Source organism: Crinia signifera, chromosome 5 (genome assembly GCF_055691185.1).
Source record: "Crinia signifera chromosome 5, ASM5569118v1, whole genome shotgun sequence".
Taxonomy (NCBI): Eukaryota; Metazoa; Chordata; class Amphibia; order Anura; family Myobatrachidae; genus Crinia; species Crinia signifera.
The window spans coordinates 130,545,282-130,555,632 of NC_139221.1; positions in this window are offsets into that span (position 1 = coordinate 130,545,282).

The following is a 10,351-nucleotide window of genomic DNA, read 5'->3' on the forward strand; positions in this document are numbered from 1 at the left end:
GGTGAATTCCCCACAGAGATTTCCTAAGTACCGTTTTAAAGGTGCCCTATATGTATAGGTACAGTCTATAGTAGAGGGTAACTCCCTCACAAAGAGTTCCTTAGAGATAGTTTGTACTTATTAGGGGTAAATTCCCCTAATAAGTACAAACTATCTCTAAGGAACTCTTTGTGAGGGAGTTACCCTCTACTATAGACTGTACCTATACATATAGGGCACCTTTAAAACGGTACTTAGGAAATCTCTGTGGGGAATTCACCCCTAAATGTTATAACCTATGTTTGGGGGACCCTTTGGGAAATTCACCCTCAATCATCTACACCATCTATATATGCCTATGGACAAGTAATACACATTGGGCATTCCTATAGACCGTTTGGTCGACATTTATTATAAGTGTGTCTCGCAAACTCTGACAAAATATAAATGCATGTATGAAGCCTAAGTGAGGCATAAATTGATAAATACCAGCGGTGGTTCTAAAAAAGAGTTCTCTTATAGGTACAGACTAAAACTGTGTATACAAGGACCCGAACGGGGAATTTACCCCCATTAATATTACAGTACTAACACTGACAGTCGTATCTGCCTACACTTTTAAAATCTTTAAATCACCTTTTCTTTTCTTTAAAATACACTATGTATGTTGATTAATGTGAAAAAATCCTTTTAACCTCTCATTTCGCTACCGAGGGTGGCCTCCTTATCCACTATAGTCCTAATAAAGATAAAAGGAGCCCCCACGTCTTTTAAGATAATTGAAAAGGAATACCCTCCATAATTTCTTTGATTGTCCACAAGGAGTGCATCCATACAAACCCTTCCTTTCCTTCCTCCAATTCGTGGTGCATATAGTAGTCTGCTACTGCTGTAACTACCTTTTGTGGTGGCCACCAGCAGTGCTACTTCCTACCTACCTAGTAGTTTTTCTACCTACTAGGTTGCTATATTAATATTTAATTAATTTAATTATATATAGTCCACTGGTGCTGACATTGGAGAAAGGACACCCCTGCTGCTGTCTCACCCGCCTCACTCAGAGCCGAATCTGCCTAACCCACCAACTGCAGACACCACCTGTCTTCACAGACGCAGTGGCAGAGCGCCGTGCAAGCTTCACAGCCTGCGAATCTGCAGCAAAGGAGCCGGCCGCTGTCGGGACAATTTCAAAAGCTGATCTCCTGCACAGATCAGAGACAGCCGAGCGGCATACAGGGGTGAGCAAGCGCTCTTGTCACATTCATTGACCGCACTTTATTCATTGCCGTGCAGCCAGCACAGTGTGGAGGCAGGATGGACACTGTCACCCTGCCATCAGACAGAAGTCCTTGACCTCCAACTGCACGGGCACCCACACGTTCACTCAGTGTGATTCTCACAAAGAACTAAGGCCCTTATTCACGTTGACACGTTCGCATGCACACACGCACGCATCAACCAACTACTGTCATTGCAGTGTATGCACAGCGCATGTGCAAACTGCTACATTCCTATTCGCAAGCAATCTTCCAAGCGGCTTCTGCCGTCCGAGCGAAAGATTACCCAGTAGGCGTGATGTAGGCGTTTGTATGGGCGCGTCCAGTATAATGATCTAAACTGGGCGTACACATGGGCGTACACCTGGGTGTTCACTTGGAGTGGTGGGTTTGGTTTCGCATGACTGCAACACGGATTGTTCCCACACAAGCTCACAAACTTTCGTAAGCTTAAAGCAGGTTTTCAGTTTCGCATAGCATACTTCTTGTGAACTGCTCATTCGTACGCTTAAAACACAGTTGCGAAATGTTGAAGTTATTAGCACCTGACCACCATTGTGCGCAATTATTGGTTGATTGTTCCAATTAGTTAACTCTGCTCCACTTCAGGTTGCATCACCAAACCAAACAGGAGCTACCAGACACATTTAAATTATGTTTTGGTGAATTGTATGCCACAAATGCAAATGCACTTAACACATGTATTAATTGCCCTTATCTAACAGACCTTTATGTACATTTTCACTCTGCCATGTGTAGCATGTTTGCACTGTCAACATTAGTCGACATGTGTCAACTCACATATACAACATATATATATAATATATCTGCGTAAAATCACAAGACAACGCATGGTAAATGTGAGTATATTTTTATTTGCATATACTACAGCAATAAAGTAAAAGTAGAAATAACAGAATTTGTAACCACAAAAAGGGAAAATTAAAAAAAAAAAAAAAAAAAAAAAAAAAGGTTCATTTATTTACGCTGTCGCTTCTGGACTACCCCTTTGGTGGGTCTACCACATCTGCGTGTACGCATAAGTGGGGGTGCATTCTGACCTTCACCCTGTGAGGTCGAAGCTGCTGGTGTGGGCCGAGTGGAGGATACTTCAGTGGCCATATGGTCATTGGCGTATCATGTTGGCCATGTTTAGACGCAAGGAGCACTTCATGGCCATGCCATTAGACCGGGATTGCCTGGATAGGGTCAAGCAGCAATTTCAACACATTGCGGATTTCCCTAATGTGATAGGTGCTGTGGATGGGACACATGTACCATTTGTGCCACCATCACGTACTGAGCACATCTTCCGTAATCGTAAGATGTTCCATTCCCTCAACGTGATGGTGGTGTGTGGCCCATCCATGCAGATCCTGGCCTTTAACTCCAACTTTCCTGGAAGTGCCCATGACTCCTATGTCATTAGGCAAACCAGGATATGGCAAAGATTGAAAGAGTTGGAAGGACGTGATGCGTGGATTTTGGGTGACTCCGGTTACCCATGTACACCCTGGCTGCTAACTCCTTACAGCTCACCAACACCAGGCCCACAGGAGACATACAATGCGACCCATGTCGCCACCAGGCAAGTCGTGGAGCGCACCATTGGCCTCTTGAAGGGCCGATTTCGTGTGCTCCATCGCACTGGTGGTGACCTCCAGTATGCGCCAGCCATGGTGGCAAAGATTGTGGGGTTGTGTTGTTTGTTACACAACATAGCTGTAACGAGGTCTGTACCCTTCCCCGAGGAGGAAGTCCATCCACCTGAGGCACACGACACTGCCCTCTGCCGCTACAGACACCCTGAAAATGTTCGAGGACACACCCTCCGAGACTCTGTGGTGGGCCGCTTTTTCAGGTAGGTGTCGTCTCATTCATTTACAACATATTGTCAACTACTAACCATCTTCCATTGGCAGATTGATGTGTCACCATATAAGATAGATTGAAATACATTATCACAACTTGTGCGTATTTACTTGCACCAATATATATGTGATGCTTAGCATTAGTTTGCATGTGATGATTCGTTTCTAGTATGTATTTCTAAATGCTTTGCCTTTTCCTATCCTTGTAGATGAACTCATGAAGGTGTTGTGGTGCAAGGTCAATGGTCACCTACGGGATGCTGCTTGGTGTGTGTACACATGTATGATGGCGACTGCACACTAATGGAGCTGCTGTGACTTTTATGGAGCAATTACACCTGTTCACATAATTTTTGTCAGCAAAATATAAATTTATCATATCACATACATTGGTGTGCCTCACTATCTCTGTATTGACAATGGTTATGGGGGACTAAGCAACATTACACAGATGTGGTTATGAAAAGGTGAATGGCATATGTATTAAAAATAACACACACAACTTATAACATTAGGCTAAGTTTTTAATAACAAAGCAAACAACAAATCAGGAACGATGCAGAAGAGCCTGCAGTTGATCAACAAGTGTGGCCAGGTAGAGGAGGGTGAGGTGTATGAGGGCCACAAGAAGTTGTGCATCTGGCTGCTTCTCTTCAGTTTCTGGCTAGAATGAAAAATATGATTGTGTAAATGTACTATAATAAATGCAGTTCTGCTGTATATTTGGCAAAACTAAGAAGTTGCAATTTAACTGTGAAGACCACACCAATTGCACAAATACATTGTACATGGGCCTACAGCTGTTTGAGTCATGCATGCCTCAGCATTGCCTAACACACTATTAAAAGAACACTCTGAAAATGTATGTGGTTCATCATGCTGGGAACTACACTTATATAACAGCTTTGCCCACAAGTCTACAACACCACTACTGTAGGATATGTTATGAGCTGCCCCTATAGATTGTAAGCTTCTGAGCAGGGCCCTCCAGCCTTTTGACTGTCTGTAAGTACCATGTTTGTTGTATCACTGTCACCTTTGTAAACTGCCACAGATTCTGGTTTGCTATAGGAGACACTGTTCTAAAATAAAGGAAAGGATGATTTCTAAGTTTGTAACTTGTAATTTCTGACATGGTGAGGCATGGCCACACACCACAATTCTAAACCGACAGTGCTGTTTGAACCTGGAGGACAAGACCCCACAGGTTAGGCTAGCACTGCAGTGTATATGTGGGACTAAGGTGTTCACTTGGAGTGGTGGGTTTGGTTTCGCATGACTGCAACACGGATTGTTCCCACACAAGCTCACAAACTTTCGTAAGCTTAAAGCAGGTTTTCAGTTTCGCATAGCATACTTCTTGTGAACTGCTCATTCGTACGCTTAAAACACAGTTGCGAAATGTTGAAGTTATTAGCACCTGACCACTATTGTGCGCAATTATTGGTTGATTGTTCCAATTAGTTAACTATGCTCCACTTCAGGTTGCATCACCAAACCAAACAGGAGCTACCAGACACATTTAAATTATGTTTTGGTGAATTGTATGCCACAAATGCAAATGCACTTAACACATGTATTAATTGCCCTTATCTAACAGACCTTTATGTACATTTTCACTCTGCCATGTGTAGCATGTTTGCACTGTCAACATTAGTCGACATGTGTCAACTCACATATACAACATATATATATAATATATCTGCGTAAAATCACAAGACAACGCATGGTAAATGTGAGTATATTTTTATTTGCATATACTACAGCAATAAAGTAAAAGTAGAAATAACAGAATTTGTAACCACAAAAAGGGAAAATTAAAAAAAAAACAAAAAAAAAACAAAAAAAAAAAAGGTTCATTTATTTACGCTGTCGCTTCTGGACTACCCCTTTGGTGGGTCTACCACATCTGCGTGTACGCATAAGTGGGGGTGCATTCTGACCTTCACCCTGTGAGGTCGAAGCTGCTGGTGTGGGCCGAGTGGAGGATACTTCAGTGGCCATATGGTCATTGAAGCGTCTGGCTTCATGGTGGAGGCCCTCTAGACTGTATGCCATTTTCACAACCACCTGCAGCATTTGATCCTGGCATTCCACAGTGGTGCGGCCCTGCTCACGTATGTCCTGCAGTACATGTGCAAGGGAAATGTTCTCAGCTGCTGTTTTTGGTTGTCCACCATTGTTTTCAGTTGTTGTTGATGGTGGTGGTGGTGGTGGAGGAGCAGAAGCGTCAGCCTCAGTGTTGTCATCTGTGAAGAAACAACAGACAAGAAAATATCAGATGTTGCACATACACCTGTAAATCTATAGTGTGCCACTTCAATTTCACATTTACCTCCAGTATCTGCGCCAAACTCATCTGGGCCCAATTCACTGTCCATGCTGGAGACACCTTTAATCTCCTCCTGCGAAATACAGTCCTGGGCCAATTCCTCCAGTGACGTAAGCTGGAGGTGTTCAGGGAGATTTCCTCCACCTGTTTTTTGGCTTGCTTTCCATCTGTTGGACAGTTTCCTTTTAAGGCGTGATTTGAAATCTTGCCACCTGCAGAAATGTTTGCAAAATAATATTCAGAAATGAAACATATGTCTGCGTTTAACATGTCTATATATGTCCACTGGGTTATGATGCACATGGTTCAATGTCTGCCCATATAAATGTCATACCTTCTTCCAAGCATTACACTACATTAGCATTGTAACACTGACACATTTACTTTATTTACACATGCACTACATGCCATTACACATAAGAAACACCTTGTCATCTTCACCCCTGAAAGTTTAACCATTACCACTATTTTTCAGACATTCCACATGTGGTGATACTACCTCTCTTTTCAGCTGCACATACATCCACATACCCATGCCTTCTACATTTGTTATTGTTTAAAAAAACAGCCATACACACTTAACAACACACACACACACACACACACATACAGCATATCACACTTACCTGCGCTTCACATGTTGCCAATCCCGGGCCTGAGGGGAGATGGCATTGATGTTGTCGGTGATTTGTTGCCACACCTTATCCTTGGCATTGGTGCTCATTTTTTTGGGCCCAAATTCGATGAGGTCTCTGGCTTTAGGCACTAAAATGCCCAATTCAATTTTGGTGAAAGGGGTGTTGCGGCTTCGGTTAGCCACATCTGTAATTGTGGCATTACTTTGGCCCGGACCCCCAGCACTTTGGCCTGCCACTGCAGCACCCACGGACTGATGTGCAGAGTGTGTTGGAATGGCTAGCTGTGAGGATGAGGATGAGCCTTCCCCTTCTTCTCCTCTTCTCCTCTCCATGAGGGCTTCAGTGATGGCAGTGAGTCTTTCAATGATAGCCTCGTGGTCTGAGATTACGTCTGCCTCTGAATCAGAAATCATTGAGCTGCCAAATGTGCTATGCATTCATGTGTCCATTTGTAGGCTGGCTTGTGTGCTAATTGGTTTTTTCGGACGCCCGCTAATTTTCACAAACGCGCGAGCACGGGTGCGTTAGCAGTGAAAACCTGGTAACATGGCTCTTTAGGTTTGCTAACGTCCATCACTTTCTTTTGGTGCGTTCTCACATGTCTAACTTATCCATCACTATCTTTTGGTGCGTCCTCATATATCTAAGTTATTAAGCGCATGGCAACCGTAATTTTTTTTCTAATGTGCACTGTGGAGTCATGAAATTGGAATGTGTCATTCTCAATCCATGCCAGTGTTTAGTGCGTGTTTGCTTGCGCATCATTTGTGTGGTTATCCGCAATCATGGTGTGTGCCTATAAAGATGGCGATTGTTGAGTTTGCTTGCGGCTGATGTATAGTTCGCCGTTATTCGCGTATGTTTCAGGAGCACACTGTGTAAGTATTTTTGCTATTTTTAAAGAGTACAAACTATTGCCATGTGTAATGTTGTCAATCTTTCTATTGCATGACACATTTTGGCTTTAAGGTGTGCCATGCATACAGAACATTCCATCTGTAATGTTACAATGCATCTCTGCACTGATGGTTTATACTGGTGTAATTGTTAATGGGCCACATTGTAATGCTATTTGTATTGTCTACTTTTGCTTTAGGATTGGATTAGTGGTCAAGTACTGTGGGCAATTCTTGCTTTCCTCAGTAGTATATTAAGGTAAATCACAGCTCACAGGACATTGGTGTGTGGTGTTTACAGTTGCAACTGGTTTTTTGTATGTGTGGGAGTATGTTTTGGGTGTGTAGGCACACATCATAGTAAGGTGCTCTGTCATTATCATACAAAATGTCTAGGGGTTACGTCATGCAATCATACCTAACTTTGGTGGATTGTTACTTAAGGAGATGGTAATGTTATGTGATGCATGTGTGGTAATGGTCATCTTACAATACATGCCCTTTTTTTGGACTAGGATTGAGTATGGATCTCTACAGGCATCCTTTGCCCGTATGTATTTGATGTGTTGTTGGTGGGATGAGTCTGTGTCTGTGTGTGTGTTTTGTTGATTTTTTAGACAATACCTTTTTAATTCCAGATGCAAATGGTGGCCATGGAGGTGGGTGTGCAGCAACAGGCAGAACGTGTGCCTCCACCTGTTCGAGGAAGGAGGCTGGGGCGTGCCCAAATCTTCCGCACATGTGTAACCCTCTTTGGGATGCCGGATGATGAGGTACAAACAAGGTACCGGTTACCACCGCATGTGATCCTAGACACTCTCTCATTAATAGAGAGTGATCTTGAAAGCAGTCACCGGCTCCCAACAGCAATTCCGCCTCTCACACAGTGGTTGGCGGTGTTGCATTTTTGTGCCTCAGGGTCATTCCAGCAAGTGGTGGCAGTGCTTGCAGGAGTTTCACAACCTACTTTCAGTAGGATCCTGAGGCGTATCATGTTGGCCATGTTTAGACGCAAGGGGCACTTCATGGCCATGCCATTAGACCGGGATTGCCTGGATAGGGTCAAGCTGCAATTTCAACACATTGCGGATTTCCCTAATGTGATAGGTGCTGTGGATGGGACACATGTACCATTTGTGCCACCATCACGTACTGAGCACATCTTCCGTAATCGTAAGATGTTCCATTCCCTCAACGTGATGGTGGTGTGTGGCCCATCCATGCAGATCCTGGCCTTTAACTCCAACTTTCCTGGAAGTGCCCATGACTCCTATGTCATTAGGCAAACCAGGATATGGCAAAGATTGAAAGAGTTGGAAGGACGTGATGCGTGGATTTTGGGTGACTCCGGTTACCCATGTACACCCTGGCTGCTAACTCCTTACAGCTCACCAACACCAGGCCCACAGGAGACATACAATGCGGCCCATGTCGCCACCAGGCAAGTCGTGGAGCGCACCATTGGCCTCTTGAAGGGCCGATTTCGTGTGCTCCATCGCACTGGTGGTGACCTCCAGTATGCGCCAGCCATGGTGGCAAAGATTGTGGGGTTGTGTTGTTTGTTACACAACATAGCTGTAACGAGGTCTGTACCCTTCCCCGAGGAGGAAGTCCATCCACCTGAGGCACACGACACTGCCCCCTGCCGCTACAGACACCCTGAAAATGTTCGAGGACACACCCTCCGAGACTCTGTGGTGGGCCGCTTTTTCAGGTAGGTGTAGTCTCATTCATTTACAACATATTGTCAACTACTAACCATCTTCCATTGGCAGATTGATGTGTCACCATATAAGATAGATTGAAATACATTATCACAACTTGTGCGTATTTACTTGCACCAATATATATGTGATGCTTAGCATTAGTTTGCATGTGATGATTTGTTTCTAGTATGTATTTCTAAATGCTTTGCCTTTTCCTATCCTTGTAGATGAACTCATGAAGGTGTTGTGGTGCAAGGTCAATGGTCACCTACGGGATGCTGCTTGGTGTGTGTACACATGTATGATGGCGACTGCACACTAATGGAGCTGCTGTGACTTTTATGGAGCAATTACACCTTTTCACATAATTTTTGTCAGCAAAATATAAATTTATCATATCACATACATTGGTGTGCCTCACTATCTCTGTATTGACAATGGTTATGGGGGACTAAGCAACATTACACTGATGTGGTTGTGAAAAGGTGAATGGCATATGTATTAAAAATAACACACACAACTTATAACATTAGGCTAAGTTTTTAATAACAAAGCAAACAACAAATCAGGAACGATGCAGAAGAGCCTGCAGTTGACCAACAAGTGTGGCCAGGTAGAGGAGGGTGAGGTGTATGAGGGCCACAAGAAGTTGTGCATCTGGCTGCTTCTCTTCAGTTTCTGGCTAGAATGAAAAATATGATTGTGTAAATGTACTATAATAAATGCAGTTCTGCTGTATATTTGGCAAAACTAAGAAGTTGCAATTTAACTGTGAAGACCACACCAATTGCACAAATACATTGTACATGGGCCTACAGCTGTTTGAGTCATGCATGCCTCAGCATTGCCTAACACACTATTAAAAGAACACTCTGAAAATGTATGTGGTTCATCATGCTGGGAACTACACTTATATAACAGCTTTGCCCACAAGTCTACAACACCACTACTGTAGGATATGTTATGAGCTGCCCCTATAGATTGTAAGCTTCTGAGCAGGGCCCTCCAGCCTTTTGACTGTCTGTAAGTACCATGTTTGTTGTATCACTGTCACCTTTGTAAACTGCCACAGATTCTGGTTTGCTATAGGAGACACTGTTCTAAAATAAAGGAAAGGATGATTTCTAAGTTTGTAACTTGTAATTTCTGACATGGTGAGGCATGGCCACACACCACAATTCTAAACCGACAGTGCTGTTTGAACCTGGAGGACAAGACCCCACAGGTTAGGCTAGCACTGCAGTGTATATGTGGGACTAAGAATGATGTGCCCATCACATATGTGTATGTTGTGTTTGGTAATGTGTTGCATTTTGGGTGTCACCATTATGCACATTCTTTACTTACGGGTGCCATTGTCATCCTGCTCTCTGGTGGTGGTTGGCCTGTAGCTGGGGGATGGAGCCAAAAGGAGGGATGCTGGAGGGATGGGTGTTATGTCCAAGGTGTTGGGGTGTGGTGGGGTTTGGGAGGGGTTTGGGGAGGGTGGTGGGGAGTAATAGGGTGGTTCAAAAGGGGGTAGTGGTGGGTTGAAGGGGGGAGGGGTGGGGGAGGGGGAAGTGGAGGGGGAGGAGGTGTGGGTGGTGGAGGTGGATGGGGATATGGGGTGCTCTCCAGGGGGTCCCAATGTCTCTGACCACACAGAGTGGGAG